Source organism: Antechinus flavipes, chromosome 3 (assembly GCF_016432865.1).
Source record: "Antechinus flavipes isolate AdamAnt ecotype Samford, QLD, Australia chromosome 3, AdamAnt_v2, whole genome shotgun sequence".
Classification (NCBI taxonomy): Eukaryota; Metazoa; Chordata; class Mammalia; order Dasyuromorphia; family Dasyuridae; genus Antechinus; species Antechinus flavipes.
The window spans coordinates 20578101-20598797 of NC_067400.1; positions in this window are offsets into that span (position 1 = coordinate 20578101).

Sequence of the window (20697 nt, forward strand, 5' to 3'; positions counted from 1 at the left end):
CTTTCCTACCTTTCCAGCCTTCTTACATTTTTTTTTTTTGTATATTTACTCTGTGATTTCATATCACTGACCTGTTTGCTATTCCTAGTAGAAAACATCCCAAATCCCAGTTTTATTGATTTTTTTGTGGTTGCCTGCATCTTTGTTTTCTTTCCTTGTCTCTCAATCCTTACTTCCTTCAAAACTCAGCTAAAGTCCCACCTTCCTAGGAAGTCTTTTCCATGTAATTAGTCATTTTAAAAAAGCATTTTTTATATCTGTACTGTATGTCAGGCACTATGCTAATTACTGACAATACAAAGAAAGACAAACAAACAAACAAAATTTCAGTCCATTCTCTCCAGGATCTCCTTGTATAACAATGGAAGTAGCATGGAAACAATTCTATGTCATATATAGGATCATTTGCAAAAAGTTAATAGATGAAGGACATTAGAATTAAGGAGGATCAGAAAAAGCTTTTTGTAGAAGGTGGAATTTTAGCAGGGAATTAAAAGATAAAAAGCCTGGAGGCAGAAATAAGGAAGGAAGGCTTTCAGGCATGAGCAATAGCATTTTAACACTATGACATTTCCTGTGAAATTACCTCAAAATAACTCTAAATAGATCTTGAGTTGGATAATTGATTGCATGTTGTCTCTGACATTAGAATATGAGATGTTAGCCCAGTGACTGGCATATAATAAGTACTTAATAAATGTTGATTGATTGAATGTTCAAAGTCACGTAGACAGTAAAATAAAATCAATAAATTCTTGCTTCAAAAAATCTATGAATCATTTAAAATGATAGTGAGACAATTTCTCAGATAAGTAGCAGACTAGATATCCAATTCAAGTGATTTAAACAGTTCATTAAACATCTATTATCTTTTAAAGTATACAATAGGCTTTAAAGCAGATGTCTCCTTTAACTACAATGTCCCATGTACTATTTGTTTCTTGGTGCCCCTTAGAAACAATATGATTTGATTCCATTTTTTCCCAAATTTCTATCCTAGCTAACTCTAGCAATCTCTTCCCCTTAAAGATCTGCCTCAATAGATCCTGGGAGGTGTTTCTAAGGGTAGTAAGCAAAGAAAGATATATTTATTTAATAATGAAAAAGGATAGATGTGTGAAAGGAATGGAAAGAAGAAAAGAAGAAAGGAGAGAAGCAAAGCAAAGGGAAAGAGGGAAGAAAACAAACTTCAAGGTGAATGGAATTATTTTTTGCTGTCCTTAATTCAAAGATTAGCAAGTTTTAAACTTAATCAGATGCACTCACATTTTTCTTATTAATTTTCTAGATATATTGAAATTAAAAATAATCATCTGAAAATAGAATTAACCTGAGTTGGCTTGGCTGTTGGAAAGGTAAGTTAGTTGAAATGTTTTCTTGGCAAATTAGATTTCCATCTGCATTATGGCTATTAAACTTCCCATAAGAACATTTACATTAAGAAAACAGAAATCCAATAAACAACTTTTATCCTTCAAAGTTGAAATAGTCCATTTCCTCATTCTTTATATCTCTCTCCTTTATCCTAAAGAACAGTTGAAGATAAATGAAAGGAATAACTAATCCATAGAAATCAGAAATTTTCTTTTTGTCAAACTAAGGCAAAGGATGTGGAGTGCATATTTGGAACTAAAAAAATAAAAATCAGGTTTTATGGGTAATTTAAGGACAATAAATTCCCCAGTATTTTTTTTGACTTCTGATAACTAACACCTAAAGAAGTTGAACAGAAATCATTTTCACAAACAGAAATAAATGAGATAACTTCAAATCAAGTCATGTTAAAAATTAAGAACATGCATACATGCAAATATACCTATATACATACATATATAATATAATAAGTAAATAATAGTATAGATAGTAAATGGCATAATAAGTAAATTAATAGCCTAAGTAAATAGTATAATAAGCATCCACACATCTATTCACATGCACTCACATAGAGACAGAGATAAATAGATAGATAGATAGATAGATAGATAGACAGATAGAAATTTCCATATAGATAATAATGGTAGGGGAGCCCTGAAAATGACATTGAAGGAATAGAAATTTTGAAGAAAAAATATGCTGAAGGATTGTAGCTCATCTCGAAACTTCTCTATTGTTATATAGCCCTGTTTTCTCCCTTAAGATCTTAGATGTAGAGCTGCAAGGAAATTTAGAGGTGATCCAGTCTAATCTCCTCATTTATAAATTAAGGAAGCTAAGGCTGAGCAAAATTATGTGATTTGCCCAAAGTCAAATAAGTTGAAGGTAACAGAGCATGAGATTCAAATTCAGTCATGAAATCACAAATTCTAGATTCATTCCACTGGACCATTCCTCCTCTTCTGATGTCAAAATTAATGCACTCAAATATAAAAACTGAAGTGTTGGGGCAGCTAGGTAATACAGTGAACTGTGTAAGAGCAGATAATGAGCTGCACTAGTAGAAGGAGTATCCTTGTCTAAATTCTCCTGCACCAAATAAATTCAGAGGTCTGGTCTACTTCATTAAAAACAAAACAAACCAAAAAAAAAAAAAAAAAAAGTTCTGTTAAGCTCAAAGTGGTTATTCAAAGTCTTTAGGGAGTTATGAGCTTGGGTAATGGAGTAGAAAGAGAATTGCAATGCAGCTTGTTGTGTATCTGAACGAAAATGAAGACATGTCTTTAAACATCATCCCATTGGTTTAGAAGAAATTCAATCAATAGTTTTGGTGTTTTGTCTGTAACAGGAAATACTCTGTGTAAAAGGATTTTTCATTGAATCTGACAGGTTAATTTTTATACATGTTACATAAAAGACCATCATATTTAAATAAGATATTTAAGTAAAGTCTCATTTAAAAAAAAGATAATTTAGCAATTCATCGTATGGCCTAATTCATATAGATTCCTAATATTCTTTTTACTTGCTACTACCATATCAGATATAAAGCTGGAGGGGGACTTGGAGACCAATTAAGGCAACCTCTAATATTTTAAATCAAATACGGAGATTTTGAAGGACTTATCTAAAGACACAGTAGAAAGTCTTGATTACATATATATATACATATATTTTTATTTTCATTTTCATCTATTATTTATTTAAACATGCTTTTAAAATTCAGAGTTCCAAATTCTCTCACCTCCTCCTTCATCCACTGAGAAGGCAATATGATATCAATTATATATGTGAAATTATGCAAAGTATTTCCACATTAGTCATATTTCCAAAAAATGAGAAAATAATTTTATTTGCACTGAGTTTATTGATTTTCTTTTCTCAACTCATTAATCCTTTGAAATCATTTTGGATCATTATATTGAACAGAGTAACTAAGTTTTTCACAGTCAGTCATCCTCACAGAATTGCTGTTACTGTGCCCAATGATCTCCTGGTTCTTCTCATTTCATTTTGTATGAATTCATCTAGTTTTTGACATATTGTTATTGCTTTTTTCTGAAACAACCCACCTTGTCATTCCTTATAGTACAGTAGGCAGTTGTCCTTTGTTCTCAAATTGACTCACTGTATGAGAGACAAGTTAGTGTGTCCAGCTGTGGTTAAGTCACACATTTGGGGTTTTCTCTAACTTTGTGGATCCCACATTTCTTTTGAGCTAATTTAATTCTGCTTTGTTCAAATAGCACATAACCTTCTCTGATAAGTGCATCACATATACAATAATGCTCCATCATAATCATGTACCATAACTCATTCAGCTATTTTTCAGTTGATGAGCATCCTCTGAGTTTCCAGTTATTTGTCACCACAGAAAGAGCTCTTTCCTTTTTTTTTTTTGATCTTGTTGGAATATAAACTGGTTAAAGGGTACACAGTAATAGAGCCCTTTGAATGTAGCTCCAAATGGTTTTCCAGAAATGATTAGCTCAGTTTACCCCCTTCTTTTTAGAGAGTTGTTTTGTTCTTCATTTCAAAGAGGAATAATGACTTTACAGGGTTCTGTCCTGACTCATGTAAAATAGATGTCAGACAGAGCTGCACAAAGTCATCAGCCTCTTTTATTCCAGACTCACTGAAGTCTAAACACAAGACAATTCAGAATGGCTGGTGATGGGCTGGGATGCAATGGTGATTTAGGTATCTCTGATGTCTGACCAAGTTCTAAGGGCTTTATATTGCCTGCTTAAGATGCCCTCATCATTATAAGAATAAATAGTTCTCCTCTACCCATTGAGCTAGATTTCTATGTTCAACTGAGTATGTATGTTGTTCCCCCTTTGACCCAATTCTGATGAGAGTAAGATACCAGAATTATCCACCAATTTTCCTTCATTGCAAAAGATCTTCCTATCCTGCCTCTTTTATATGATATAATTTTCTATTCTTCCTCTTTCTTTCCCCTTCTCCTAGTGCATCTCTCTTTCTCACCTCTTATTTTTTAAATCATTCTATCATAGTTATTTTCTGCTTATAACCTTTATCTATCCTATATGACTTCTAATTACCCTAAAATTGATTTTTAAAAACTTCTTAAGAATTATAACTATCATCTTTCCACATAGGAATGTAAACATTTTAAATTTATTTATACCCTGTTTTTTCACCATATTTACCTTTTTATACTTCTCTTGAGTCATGTATTTGAAAGTCAAATTTTCTATCCAGCTCCTGTCTTTGCACTAGGAATTCTTGAAAGTCTATTATTTCCTGGAATGTCTATTTTTCCCTTGGAAAGGAGTATACTTAGTTTGTTAGAGAGATTATTGTTGGTTATAATCCTAACTTTTTGGCCTTCCAGAATCTTTTATCGTAAACCCTACAGTCATGTAAGTAGTAAGCTGTTAAATCATGTGTGATCCCAGTTAAAAACTTTTATAACTGAATGGCTTCTTTTGGCTACTTTCAATATTTTTTCTTTGACCTGGGAACTTTGGAATCTGATTATACTATAGGTAAGAAATTCCATTTTGAGATCCCTTTCAGAAACTGATCTGTAGATTCTTTCAACATCAGGGAGGTTTTTTCCCATAATTTCATAAAATGTGTTATGTTGATTCTTTGTCTGATCATGGTCTTAAGATAGATAACAATACTTCCCCTCTCCTTTGGCTCGTTTTATTTATTCTTTAATAATAACTTTTAATTTTCAAAGTGCATGCAAAGATAGTTTTTACCATTCACCCTTGTAAAACCTTGTGTTCCAAATTTTTCTCCCTCTCTTCCCCTTATTTACCTTCTCTGAGACAGCAACTAATTCAATATATGCTAAACATGTACAGTTCTTCTATACATATTTTCACATTTATCATAGCACAATAGTTCTTACATTATTTCTCCTCAATCTTCAGTCAGTTGTTTATTGAATAAGATATTTCACAGTTTCTTCTATATGTTCATCCTTTTGATTTTTTTTTTTGCTGTCTCATGAAGCCATTCGTTTCCATTTACCTCATTCTAATTTTAAAAAAAAGAATCTTCAGTGAGCTTTTATATGTCTTCTGTTTATGTATCCAATTTTTCTTTTTAAGCAATTTTTTTCCCTTCAGAGGATTTTTGTTCCTCTTTTCCAAATTGTTCATTCTTTTTTTTATAACTTTTTTTTCCAATTTTTTCCTCTGCCACTCTTTTCTCTTTCTTTAATTCTTTCAGAATTTCTTGTTGGGTTTGGGTACCATTAGTATGTTTTTCTTTGGTTCTTTTTTTTTTTTTTTTTTTTTTTTTTTTGAGAGTGGGGAGACTGGCTATTTTTACATTGTCTTCTTCTGAGTTTATATCTTGGTCTTCTCTGCCACTGTAGTAGTTACTCATGAACTTTTTTGTGTTTGTTTTTCCAGATTATTTTTTTGGTTTTGAATTTTCTATTAAAGTTGAACTCTTTCCTGGGAGAAGAGAGATACTATACCACTGCTTTTTTGAGTGGTCATCCAGGGAGTCTGAAAGGTTTTTAGAACTTCCAACGTGATGTGATCTTGGAAGAGGTATTGTTACTGCTCTGTGTTCTGGTCTTTACCCAGGAAGGGCCTGTGGGTCTGCACTCATAGAATGAATATTAGTCTTTTCTTTGAAACTGTGACCAAAATTCCTGCTTTCTTATAACCAACAATCAGAGCTCCTCTCTGCCCAGGACTGTAACTCCGAACTTCATGTGAGCAATAGAATTACCAATCAGTTTAAAGGGAACTCAGAGCCCACAAAAGGCCTTCTATAATTTCTTTCTGACCATTTGTCTCACTTTATGGCCTCTAGGCTGAAATCTCCTAAAGTTGCTGCTGCTGCTATTGCTTGTACCTCTGAATTTGTAGTCTCAAGAAAGACCTTTGCCCTGGAGTCACAGAGTTTTCATGTGTTACTTTAATGTTGTTTGGAGGGAATATTAGGAGATTCATCTGCTGACTGCCCATAATCCACCATTTTGAAAACCTGGATTTTATCCCAGGTTCTTTTACTTTATTTTACCATGCTGTCAAAAGTTCCCATTAAAGTTCTTAGTACAGAGTGAGCCATGAAACCCTATGTGTCAGACAATTTGAATAATCCTCAAAGTCAGATTTTAAAAGTGCACACACTAAAATCAAAACAATCTTTATATTTTGAAAAAAGAAAGAATAATATGCTATTTAGTAATTGAGCACGTATTGAGGTAATCTACTGTATTTAAAGCTTAGGGTTTTTCATAACTGTTTCATCTGAGATGAATATTATCCTTTTGAAAACCAAGAAACAATCAGGAAGATGGAAATGCATAACAATCAAAAAGAAGTGAGGCAAAGTATATAATCCCTTAAATTATCTTTGTCAAATTACTTAACTTCCCTGTTTCTCAGTTTCTTCTTCCATAAAATGAGGTGGTTAGGCTCAGTTCTTAATCCCCCACAGTTCTTAATCTATGATGCTACAAATCAAACATTTAAATAACAATTAACAAGAAAATGATATTCTTGTTTCTTTCATCTACACTGGGCTAGATGTGAAGGATTTGTTACTTTTTCAAAGTTTAATTTTTTCATATTTCCTATAATTTTAACACAATACTGGAGTTTAAAGTATGCAAAAGTATATACAAAGGATTCATAAATTTCTCATTATGGCAAACTTCAGTTGTGATAACTTTCTTCACCAAAACATTGCAATCCTTCTTTGTCTTGAGAGAATTTTGTTATTAAGGAAAAAAGTTTATCCAGAGTCTCATGGCTAGTCAGCATTTTAATCCAATTCTTCATGATTCTGTGCCCTGCACTATGATGGTTTTCAGGAAAATTAAAAAAGAAAAGAAAATTAATAAGGTCTTTAAAAAGATTGTGATCTGTGAATGTCCCCAAATGTGGTTACACCAATTAGACAACTGTTTCCAATTCATATGTAAATATAATTACAACACTGCCAATACCAACTTGGCGTGTCTGCAGCATGACAGAGAGCTTTGGTACAAGTGGTAACAAAATTTTGGACTTCAGAGTCTGAGCTTTCTTGACTTTCTCTGAAAACCTCAGTCAGTACGTGATTTCTGAAATTTGAAGATACGTATTTGGCCAAGGAAGAATTATCTTGTCAGTGACTTAGCTTTTTCTATTTCCACACTATGACCACCAATCAATTCCTGGTCAAAATAGATCTACTTTATTTTTATCATTATTATTACATTAATTATTACTAATTATATAACTAGGAATAAAAATGGTCTTGAATCTATTCTATATGAGAAACAATTGACAAAACTGAGCAATTTCACTTAAAGATGAGAAAGTCTTTGGGACTATAGTGATAGAGGAACACAGTAACTAATTTATTTCAAGGGCTGGCACACGGATTCAAGTTTGGATTCTGCTTGTTCCCAGATGGCAACACAAGAAGCAGTGGGTGGCAGCCACAAAGAAATGGATTTATGCTTCCTGTCAGGAAAAAATGAACTTACAAACTCCTAACAACTACATTCATTTCCCAAAGAGAAACGGTCGGTGTGTCTCAGGAAGCACTGGACTTGCCCTCCCCAAATGTCCTCAAGAAAAGGCTTAATAAGGGGCAACTAGATGATGCAGTGAATAGTGGACCAGCCTCTAGAGTCAGAGGACCAAGTTCAAATCTAGCCTCAGACATTTATTACTTATTATCTGTGACTTAACCCAAGGTGCCCCAACAAAACAACAACAGCAACAAGAAAAGGCTTGCTGGCTACTTGGCAGAAAGAGATTATCATTCGAATAATACAAAGACTAGGTAGCCATCTATGTCATCTGTCTGTGAAACTAGCATCCTATGACAGAAAAGAGTGATTATAAGATTGCTTACATTTCTAAGGGAAAACTTCAGCTTTTGAAAATTTATTCTTTTGCTTTCTCTTTCTGAAAATAAAACTTTAATTTTACAATTCAAATTGTTTGATTTCAAATTTTAGTCTTCATCTTGAATATCGTTGTCAATGTGGATTTAAATAGATGCAGATGCTGTAGAACAGATATCTTCATCTTTAGCTCTGATTATTAATCTTAGGAAAATGTATAATATTTGGAAACATTATTGAAAGAAAGCTTTTTTAATCTAACTCTATTTTTCATAGGTTCAATGTCTGTTTTTTCTGTGTGTTTTTTTAAACTTTTGTGTCAATTTCTATGGATATTATCCCTACAAAGCTTCTCTCATTGAGTATTTTATCACTTATTTCAAATGGGATGTTCTAATTTATTTGTTTACTCAATTAATCCTTACTAAAATAGCAGCACCTTCTTTTTTGTGGTGTAAAGGAATTGGAAATTGAAGGAATACCCATCAATTGAGTAATGGTTGAACTAATAGTGGTATATAAATGTAATGGAATAGTATTGTTTTATAAAAAAAAATCCTGTCCAGGCAGATTCCCAAAAAACCTGGAAAGACTTACATGAACTAATGCTAAATGAAATGAACAGAACCGGGATAATAGTGCACACAGTAGCAACAATATTGTGTGATGATCAGCTATGATATACTGAACTCTTATCAGCAATGCAGTGATCCAAAAAAATTTCAATAGACTTTTGTTATTAAGTACTATCCGCATCCTGAGGAAAAACTATAGAGACTGAATGCAGATTAAAGAATAGTATTTTCATTTTGTTTTCTTTCCTGTAATTTTTCCTTTTTATTCTGATTTTTCTTTCACAACATAAATAATGTGGAAGCATGTTGAATATAATTGTTCACGTGTAACCTCCTAGATTATTTGCTGTCTTGGGGAGGGAAGGGAGAAAAGGAGAAAATTTTGGGGCACAAAATTTTACAAAATGAATATTGAAAACTGTCTTTACATGTAATTAGGAAAAAATTAAGCTCTACGAAGTGAAAAAAATAAAATGCAAAACTCAAGATAGCAGAACCTTTAATAGTTATGAGATCTAAGTGTAATAAAGTACATAAATATCTCTGCAAACCTTAAAACATTATATTGATATTAGTTCTTCCCATTCTCATCACTCTTCTCCAGCCCTTCTACATATAGACATCACAGGAAGAGCGAAGAAACTCCTGTGACCCATTAATGCCTCCAAACACATGGCAGAATAAGTCTTGCAAATGCCAAGCTGAACACAGAATTATTGTCTTGGGATAATTCTGCTCACACAGTTGTGCACGTAGCAAAGAAAAACAATAAATGAATGCTACACTTTATTTCCCAGATGATAGTACTAAAAGTTTTTATAACCTGACTGACCACTTCAATTACAGGTCCATACTTGCTGAAAAAATAGAGATTATGAGCTTTTTTCCATTGAACATTGGTTAATAAGTACTTGTTATTAATTAATCCCTTCTATAAGTGTTGTTTTCCCTTTAAAACTCTAAAATAGATAGCTTCTTTCCATTTATAAGTTACATTTTTTGAGCAACCACTCTGGGGAAGTCATGTTGCTTTAGGTCATGTGGAAGTGTATTAAAAAAAAGTTTATAATTTAATTAGGAAAATGAAAAACGAATATAAGACATTTTAATTGGACCACAGAGGCCATTCTTGGAACACACTCATATATTTTTTTCTTAGTTCCAATGATCCATGTGAAAGCTTAAGTGGAAGGAGGGAGGAATACAAGTTATGGTCATGAATGATTCATATAAGAAGATATGTACTATATAATGACAAAAAATGTTATTATGGAGTCTAACTACCATCCTCCTCCTAACTATGACTCTCCCTTCCCATGCTTCTCAAGAAAAAGAATTAGGAAAATTTGAAGAAAAAATGGGGTAGGGGAAAAATGATAATTTTGTAATGGATATATTAAAGATAGTTATAAAGCATCCAAATAAATTTGCCCAGCAGATAGTTCAACGTATGGGAGTGTGGAGGAGCAAAAAGAAAAAAAAAGTGGGTCTAGGAGACTTAGGAATCAATTATACTGAAGAAATGACTGATTTCACTAGAGTTGAGCAGATCATTGAGAAAACAAGATGACATAGCTTTGTCTTGGATTAAAGGCACATATATATATGACTGCAGGTATGGATGATGAGCTTACAGAGGTTAAGGTAATTTGTACAGATATGGAGGCAGGGAAATGGGAGAGAAGCATCATAGAAACCCATGGAAGAAAAGTTTATAGAAAGGGGTGGTCACTGTTGGTAAACACTAATGAAAAAGGAAGGACAGACATTGGATGGCAAAGTAAAGTGAAAGGATTATTGTTACTGCTAATGGTGATGTTTGTTCTTTAATTATTTTTGAAAAAAATGGCAGAAAGTTTGGTACTTTTGTAGGAATCAGTAGTTAAGAAAAGGTTGAAAGTCAGGGAGAGCAGGGATGATGGAAGGGGAAAATTCCTATAAAGAACAAGCTAGAATTGAGGGCAGTGGAAGAAATATTGACATTAGCTGAAGAAGGTGCTAGTTTTTATAAAATAGGAAGAAGAGAGAGAAAGACACACACACACACATACATACACACACACACACACACACAGAGAGAGAGAGAGAGAGAGAGAGAGAGAGAGAGAGGAGAAAAATAGAGAGAAAAGAGAGACAAAGAGACAGACAGATACACAGAGAGAAATAGAGAGAATGAGAGAGGGAGAAAGAGAAGAGAAAAAGAGAGGAAGAGAGAGACAGAGAAAGAGAGATATACTTAGTTGGAGCTTGGAAATAGAAGAGGGGGTTTTAATGATATGGCCTTAAATTTTTCAATAAGATGTGAGATAAATTCTATTTCTAAGAGCACTAAGAGATATGGTTGTGTGGGAAGCCTAAGGAAATAAGAGATACTTTGGAACTTACTCTCAGGGAAGTAAACTTCTAGTTATTGATTACCTAGACACCTGTAATGATGGAGGCAATATTTCTTATAAATTCAGTTTATGTTATTAACAAGAAAGCAGCTTGTACATTGGGAAGAGCCCTGGGTTCAAATTTTCTCACTGATGCTTACCACATGTGAGATTTTGGATAAGTAAGTCATTTATCTCCCTGAACTCCTTTTACTCTTATAAAAATTAGGGAATTGGACAGTTAATGATCTTAGGGGGGAACTTATACACTCTGAACATATGACCATGAAAAGAATTATCCTTTTAAAATGGATATATTGTTTAGCAAAACTTGTCCTTACCTGTGAATGTCATCCTAAATATAAAATAACATGCAGATTGAATAATCACTTCAGCTACAGTTGCTGAAATCTCCAGGCAAATAACTGAGCCATTCAGGGAATATGTGAAATAAAATAAATTTTGGTGAATATATATTGCTGTAGTAATGGGCTATTGGACTGATATATGAAAATGTATTCTCTATTATTGAAAAAAACTTTATCAATTATAATCTCTAATTTTTATACATTAGACCCTTTAAGTATGTGATAGGCATATATATATATATATTACATGTTTTCTTCCTCCATTTTACAAGGCACATTATAGAACTACATGAAAAAATCATTAACAATGAAAATATAATTTTTGTTAAACTTTTATAGTAAACTGATTGGAAAACATTTAAACAAAAAGTGAATGGTTAAAGTTCCTTAAACAGAACTCTTGACCAAACTCAGTTAGAAAAACAACACTGAGATATCTTCAATATTCCTGCATTGCAACAAGCATATCATTGAACTTCAGAGCAAGGTAATAGTGTCAAATTTTTCCAACCTCACATAAACCTTCTCTGCAGGTATAGTCACAAAAACCAATGGCTCTAGGGGGATATATGAATCTCATTTGCTCTGCCTAGTTTCAGAGTTTCTGATCTTGATAAATTGAAGAGAATTTTTTAAAAGGACACTGAAAAAACAAAAGTCAATAGTGGTAATTCCAAAGACTTACATTTAGGAAACAAAAAGAAAAAAAAATATATAAATCTGAAATAGAGAAATAGTGATAGTACTGGTGATGACAGTAGTGGTGATGATGGTGATGGTGATGATGATAATGATAAGCAAAATTTATATCGGATTTTAATGTTTGCAAAATATTTACTATGTTATCTCATTTGATCCTCTCAAAAACCTTGAGAAATAGGTGCTACTACTATTCCTATTTTATAATTGAGGAAACTGAAACAAACAGAAGTTTGACTTACTCTTGGTCAGAGAATTTAACAGTATCTGGAGCTGAATTTGAATTCAGGTCTTTCTAACTCTATTCACTACATTAGCTAATTATTTTTTCCCAAAAAACTTTTACAAATTAATAAATTCAATAACTTTCTCATTATCAAGGACACTACTGCATGGCAAAGAAAGGATTTGAACTGGAAGTTTTGCAAACAAGTTTGTATTTGGGGGGAAAAAGAGAGACAGTGAGAGCGAGAGCAAGAGCACTCTTCATAGGCTTACATCCCAATAAGTAAAGAAAACACACAGGGAGTTTTGACTAATGAGGCTTCTTGTTCTGGTGATATCCAGTTGGAGAGACGGAAACAAACAGAGAGGAGGATAGAAAGAAACACAGAAAGAAAGAAAGAGATAAACAAAGAAAGAAAGAAAGAAAGAAAGAAAGAAAGAGAGAGAGAGAGAGAGAGAGAGAGAGAGAGATTCATAAAAGCAGACACAGAGACAGAAGCAAAGAGTGCCAGAATCAGAGACAGAGACAGAAAGAGAGAATAAATGAAAATTACTGTTGTCACACTATCGTGTCAAAAGCTTCTGAGAACATAATGTACATTAAAGGAAGAATGGAGGTATTAGCAATTATAAGTCATCCTTATTTTAGACTTTGTATTCGTTAATAGAGGAGGAGATAATTTCCATTATCTTTGTTGTTGTATCTTATTGTATCTTGATCATTACTTGACCAACCCCAATTCCAAATTCTTCCCATTGTGAGTAGAGAGGATTAACAGGTTGCTATGAATGATGAAAACAGAGTAGTTTTCATACTCTTGTTAATTCTATAAAACAAAGTTCCACATGGGCAGAAACCACGTGTTATTCATTTTTATTGTCTCAACTCTTAGCCTATGCCTTGAACATAAGTTTTCAATAAATCTTTATTAAATCGGATTGTATTTAGCCTGGAGGGATGGATAAAAGGTGAGAAGGGAACAAGTATAATTTTCAAACAAATGCAAGGTTTCAAGAAAGGAAATGATAATCAATTGATCTTCCTGCCCTTGGAATCCCCAACAAGGAATTTGCTTGCTTAGGTAGCAGAGAGGTTTCAGTTAAGCCTAAGGAAGAGCTAGACTGCTCAGATAATAAAATAATTTACAAGGCTTTTGACAGAACTTGTGTTATCATCTTTTCCTGAAGCATTCTGAGAATTCAATCAGACAATCAACAAGAAATTACTTAGCACCTGTGATAGGCCAGGAACTGGGTGCTTGACACTAACAATACAAATCCAACAGAAAGACAGTCCTTGCTTCCAATAGCATAATTCTACTGTGGTAATAAAATAAGGATAACAATCTTCTCTAAATCATTTTAGACTGCCCTCTGATTAAAGGCTGAAAGTTTGACTGGATCATCTCTGGAGGTTCTTTCTGCTTCAACTATTATATTGCTAACTTATCCGGTCATTACACTAGTTAATATTTGTGAATGAATATTTCTAGGCAAGTGTCTATATAAGTTGGAGGATGTGTATGTGTTTGTGCATGTGTGAATGAGTGAATAAAGTCAAAATACAGGTAGTTCAATATAAGAAAACGTGGAACTCACAAGACTCTCAAAGAAAATAGTGTTTTTGAAGGGATGCACTCACAAAAGAAATGGCACTCAGCTAGAATAATGGACACAGGTTGAATATACTTCATTCATCAAAGAAAGCAAAATTAGGATCTTCACAATCAGGCTCTTTATTGGCTTTAGACTGCCTCGGTAATTGATATCAGCAGACTTTTGAGCTTCAATTGGCTTTTTTGTTCAGCATATGAAGGGGTAAGGTGAAATAGGAGGATTGCTACCCTTTTCCTTACAGTTAGAAGGAAGCACCAGAGTTTACAAAGAAGATATCAAGTACTTTAGCAATCCTTCAAATTAAGATACTAAAAAATTGAGTGAAGAAACCTCAAAGAGAAAATAATTTTGAGCACTTAAACTGAACTAAAATGTGCAATAATGGAACTAAAATCAAGAAGTAAAAACTTCCCAAAATAGTCAGTTCACTCAAGGACCTCACATTTTAAGATGGAGAGATTACATATTTAGGGGATCAGTGGCCAAGGGAATGTATTTTGTTTCAATAATTCGCAGGAATATTAAGTAGCTCATCTAGGTGGTAAATATTTACATCTTTTCTGAAAGTAATATTAATATTGATTTCATTGCCATATACAAAAGCCAGGATGAAAAGCAGGAATGTGTGTTTGTGTCAGGAGCAGTGGAGAAAGAAGTTGTATATTTGATACCATGAAAGAGCCAAAAAAAAAAAAAAAAATGAAACAAATTTGGTTGTTAGGTCTCACGTAATATGTGATCTCTATAAAGTGGATCAATTTAATATTCCTTTGACTTATTAAAACAAAATATCTTTCTTTGACTTGATATTATTTACTTTAAAATCTGGGACAAACTTAGATATAAGTTTTAAGAAGCAACATAGCACTTTTAAACCTACTGCAATTCTGAAAATTTAAAGAAAATAAAATAATTTGAGTCCTATAGGAAATCCTTCATGAAAACATATGAAAATCAACAAAAATAAGCAATAAAATTCAAGAAGGAAGAGTCAACAGAGACAGGAGAGGGCTAAAAATTAACTCTCTAGACATAATATATTTAAACTATGAGGAAAAATAGAAATGGCATACCAAGAAGCATTGTTCCAACATAGACCAGAAGATAAAATAAGATAAAAAATTCAGAAATAAGATAAGAAACAATTGAAAAAAATTGGAATATGGTTTATACCAAATAAAGAAGCCTCATCTCTACAAAATATACATCATATATATACATATACATATATTTATTCAACAAAATTTACTACAGTATATGAAGTGAAAAACAGAACATTGACAAAACTTATGTATGTACTTTGAAAAGTTTGGAAAGATGTTAATTTCAAGCAAACCTGTGAAAAATAACTAAGCCCTTTGGCTAAAAAGATAATAATTTAAAGTGATTCAGAATTTCCAAGTTAAGATTAAAGTTTAGATATTTAAATATTAGAATCTTCAGGGAATCATCTTGCCTAAAGTACTGAATACTTGAAAATAAACTGGAAAGAAAAATCCTTCACCTTCATTAATAGAAAAAGAAAAGAAAAAAAGAGCAGGACATAAAGTATAGAATATTCTCAAAAAGGTGAAATATTAAATAGAAAACCCAGAAGTAAAGATAAATAGACAGTCAGATAGACAGAGGTAAGTAGATAGGTAGGTAAGTAGGTAGGTAGATAGATGGATAGATAGTTGATTAGATGGATAGATAGTAGGTAAATAGCAAAGAAACATATTCAAATATATTTTTTCATCATTAGATGTGTCATTCTATTTGAGACTTCCCTTACTGCCCCCACTCTACCACTACCTTGGAGTTTTCTTTACAAAGATAATAGTTTGACATTTTCTTTTCCAATTCATTTTACAAATGGCAAAACTGAAGCAAATGGGATTAAGTGATGTTACATTAAGAAGTCCTGTAGAATGATAAAACTGAAGAAATCCCAGCTTCAAAACTTTTCAAAGGGGAGTTGAAAAGGGATTTTATATTTCCTAACATTTTTTCTACAAAGGAAAGCATTTTTTATACAAAAGAAAGCAGGGAATGTGTCAGGCCCTAGAAAAGAATGAGGAAAGGAGCTCCATTCCCAAGGGGAGGGGAGATTCTGGAAAGAGAGGGAGTGAGGAATTCTAACTCTCAAAGCTATAGCTCTTTCATACATTAATCAGAAGACATTCTGGGTGATAAGCAATCCTTCCAGCTCAAGACTTGAGCAGAAAAATATAAAGATTCAGATGTCACCAAATACCATAAAACAGGATTTTTTTTATAATTATAACTTTTTGACAGTACATATGCATGGATAATTTTTTTACATTATCCCTTGCACTCACTTCTGTTCCAATTTTTCCCCTCCCTCCGTCCACCCTCTCCCCCATGTGGCAAGCAGTCCTATACATGTTAAATAGGTTACAGTATATCCTAGATACAATATATGGGAGCAGAACTGAACAGTTCTCTTGCTGCACAGGGAGAATTGGATTCAGAAGGTAAAAATAACCTGGGAAGAAAAAAAAATGCATACAGTTTACACTCATTTCCCAGTGTTCCTTCTCTGGGTGTAACTGCTTCTGTCCATCATTGATCAATTGGAACTGAGTTAGATTTTCTCTTTGTTGAATATATCCCCTTCCATCAAAATACATCCTCATACAGTATCATTGTTGAAGTATATAATGATCTGGTTCTGCTCATTTCACTTAGCATCAGTTCATGTAAGTCTCTCCAAACCTCTCTATATTCATCCTGCTGGTCATTTCTTATAAAATAATAATATTCCATAACATTCATATACCACAATTTACCCAGCCATTCTCCAATTGATGGGCATCCATTCATTTTCCAGTTTCTGGCCACTACAAACAGGGCTGCTACAAACATTTTGGCACATACAGGTCCCTTTCCCTTCTTTAGTATTTCTTTGGGATATAAGCCCAATAGAAACACTGCTGGATCAAAGGGTATGCACAGTTTGATAATTTTTTGGGCATAATTCCAGATTGCTCTCCAGAATGGTTGGATTTGTTCACAACTCCACCAACAATGCATCAGTGTCCCAGTTTTCCCGCATCCCCTCCAACATTCATCATTATTTTTTCCTGTCATCTTAGCCAATCTGACAGGTGTGTAGTGGTATCTCAGAGTTGTCTTAATTTGCATTTCTCTGATCAATAATGATTTGGAACACTCTTTCATATGAGTGGTAATAGTTTCAATTTCATCCTCTGAAAATTGTCTGTTCATATCCTTTGACCATTTATCAATTGGAGAACGGCTTGATTTCTTAAAAATTAGAGCCAATTCTCTCTATATTTTGGAAACGAGGCCTTTATCAGAACTTTTAACTGTAAAAATATTTTCCCAGTTTGTTGTTTCCCTTCTAATTTTGTTTGTATTAGTTTTGTTTGTACAAAGGTTTTTTAATTTGATGCAGTCAAAATTTTCTATTTTGTGATTAATAATGATCTCTAGTTCTTTGGTCACAAATTCCTTCCTCATCCACAAGTTTGAGAAGTAAACTATCCTATGTTCCTCTAATTTATTTATGATCTCATTCTTTATGCCTAAATCATGGCCACATTTTGATCTTATCTTAGTATATGGTGTTAAGTGAGGGTCCATGCCTAATTTCTGCCATACTAATTTCCAATTTTCCCAGCAGTTTTTGTCAAATAATGAATTCTTATGCCAAAAGTTGGGATCTTTGGTTTTGTCAAACACTAAATTGATATAGTTATTGATTATTTTGTCTTGTGAACCTAACCTATTCCACTGATCAACTAATCTATTTCTTAGCCAATACCAGATGGTTTTGGTGACTGCTGCTTTATAATATAGTTTTAGATCAGGTACAGCTAGGCCACCTTCATTTGATTTTTTTTCATTAATTCCCTTAAGATTCTCGACCTTTTGTTCTTCCATATGAATTTTGTTGTTATTTTTTCTAGGTCATTAAAATAGTTTCTTGGGAGTCTGATTGGTATAGCACTAAATAAATAGATTAGTTTAGGGAGTATTGTCATCTTTATTATATTCACTTGGCCTATCCAAGAGCACTTAATATTTTTCCAGTTATTTAAATCTGACTTTATTTGTCTGGAAAGTGTTTGGTAATTTTGCTAATATAATTCCTGACTTTCCTTTGGTACATAGATTCCCAAATATTTTATGCTGTCGACAGTTATTTTGAATGGAATTTCTCTTTTTATCTCTTGCTGTTGGATTTTGTTGGTCATGTATAAAAATGCTGAAGATTTATGGGGATTTATTTTGTATTATGCTACTTTGCTGAAGTTATGAATTATTTCTAATAGCTTTTTAGTAGAATCTTTGGGGTTTTCTAAGTATACCATCCTATCATCTGCAAAGAATGATAATTTGGTTTCCTCATTACCTACTCTAATTCCTTTAATCTCTTTCTTGACTCTTATTGTCGAGGCTAGCATTTCTAATGCAATATTGAATAATAATGGCGATAATGGTCAACCTTGTTTCACTCCTGATCTTACTAAGAAAAGTTCCAGTTTTCCCTATTACATGCGATGCTTACTGACAAAAATAGGATGTTTTTGAGAACCCCATTACCAATACTTAGGAGGATCTCTGAAAATAATAAAGCCTTTGGAAAGTCTATAAACCCATATATGAGTAAGGATCTGTTTCACTATTACCACTCATATGAAAGAGTGTTCCAAATCATTATTGATCAGAGAAATGCAAATTAAGACAACTCTGAGATACCACTACACACCTGTCAGGTTGGCTAAGATGACAGGAAAAAAATAATGATGAATGTTGGAGGGGATGCGGGAAAACTGGGACACTGATGCATTATTGGTGGAGTTGTGAACGAATCCAACCATTCTGGAGAGCAATCCGGAATCATGCCCAAAAAGTTATCAAACTGTGCATATCCTTTGATCCAGCAGTGTTTCTATTGGGATTATACCCCAAAGAGATACTAAAGAAGGGAAAGGGACCTGTATGTGTCAAAATGTTTGTGGCAGCCCTGTTTGTAGTGGCTAGAAACTGGAAATTGAATGGATGCCCATCAATTGGAGAATGGCTGGGTAAATTGTGGTATATGAATGTTATGGAATATTATTGTTCTGTAAGAAATGACCAGCAGGAGGAATACAGAGAGGCTTGGAGAGACTTACATGAACTGATGCTAAGTGAAATGAGCAGAACCAGGAGATCATTATACACTTCAACAATGATATTGTAAGAGGATGTATTCTGATGGAAGTGGATTTCTTTGACAAAGAGACCTAACTCAGTTTCAACTGATTAATGATAGACAGAAGCAGTTATATCCAAAGAAAGAACACTGGGAAATCAATGTGAACTATTTGTATTTTTGTTTTTCTTCCCGGATTATTTTTACCTTCTGAATCCAATTCTCCCTGTGCAACAAGAGAACTGTTCGGTTCTGCAAACATATATTGTATCTAGAATATACTGCAATATATCTAACATATATAGGACTGCTTGTCATCTAGGGGAGGGGGTGGAGGGAGGGAGGGGAAAAATCAGAACAGAAGCGAGTGCAAGGGATAATGTAAAAAAATTACCCTGGCATGGGTTCTGTCAATATAAAGTTATTATAAAATAAAATAAAATATATTTTTTAAAAAAAGGATCTGTTTCAAGGCTGGTATGAACTTAATTGACATCTTAGTTGCCTTTTTCCTTGCATGTCCAGCTTAGATAATTAAGGAAATGCAGAGCTGGATATCAAGTCATCTTGATTGGCTTGTTGTTTCTGCTTCCTCTGTTTAAAAGGAAGTTCTAGCATATTTAATCACTTAGTATGAACGGTATAGAGCCCAGTGTCACATAGTGCCTGCTCTAAAAGTTTGAATCCATGTTTTCCTGATTCTAGGCTTAGTACTCTATCCACTCTACACTTAGGACCTAGTGTCTAATTGAGTTAAACAATAGTAATATATATGTGTGTGTGTTTTATATATATATATATATATATATATATATATATATATATATATATATATATATATATATTATATATATATATTTCCTTTGAATCAAATTGTGATTTGACTGATAAATGGTCAAAGGATATGAACAGACAATTTTCAGAGGATGAGATTGAAACTATTACCACTCATATGAAAGAGTGTTCCAAATCATTATTGATCAGAAAAATGCAAATTAAGACAACTCTGAGATACCACTACACACCTGTCAGATTGGCTAAGATGACAGGAAAAAAATAATGATGAATGTTGGAGGGGATGCGGGAAAACTGGGACACTAATGCATTGTTGGTGGAGTTGTGAACGAATCCAACCATTCTGGAGAGCAATCTGGAATTATGCCCAAAAAATTATCAAATTGTGCATACCCTTTGATCCAGCAGTGTTTCTATTGGGCTTATATCCAAAGAAATACTAAAGAAGGGAAAGGGACCTGTATGTGCCAAAATGTTTGTAGCAGCCCTGTTTGTAGTGGCTAGAAACTGGAAAATGAATGGATGCCCATCAATTGGAGAATGGCTGGGTAAATTGTGATATATGAATGTTATGGAATATTATTGTTCTGGAAGAAATGACCAGCAGGATGAATACAGAGAGGCTTGGAGAGACCTACATGAACTGATGCTAAGTGAAATG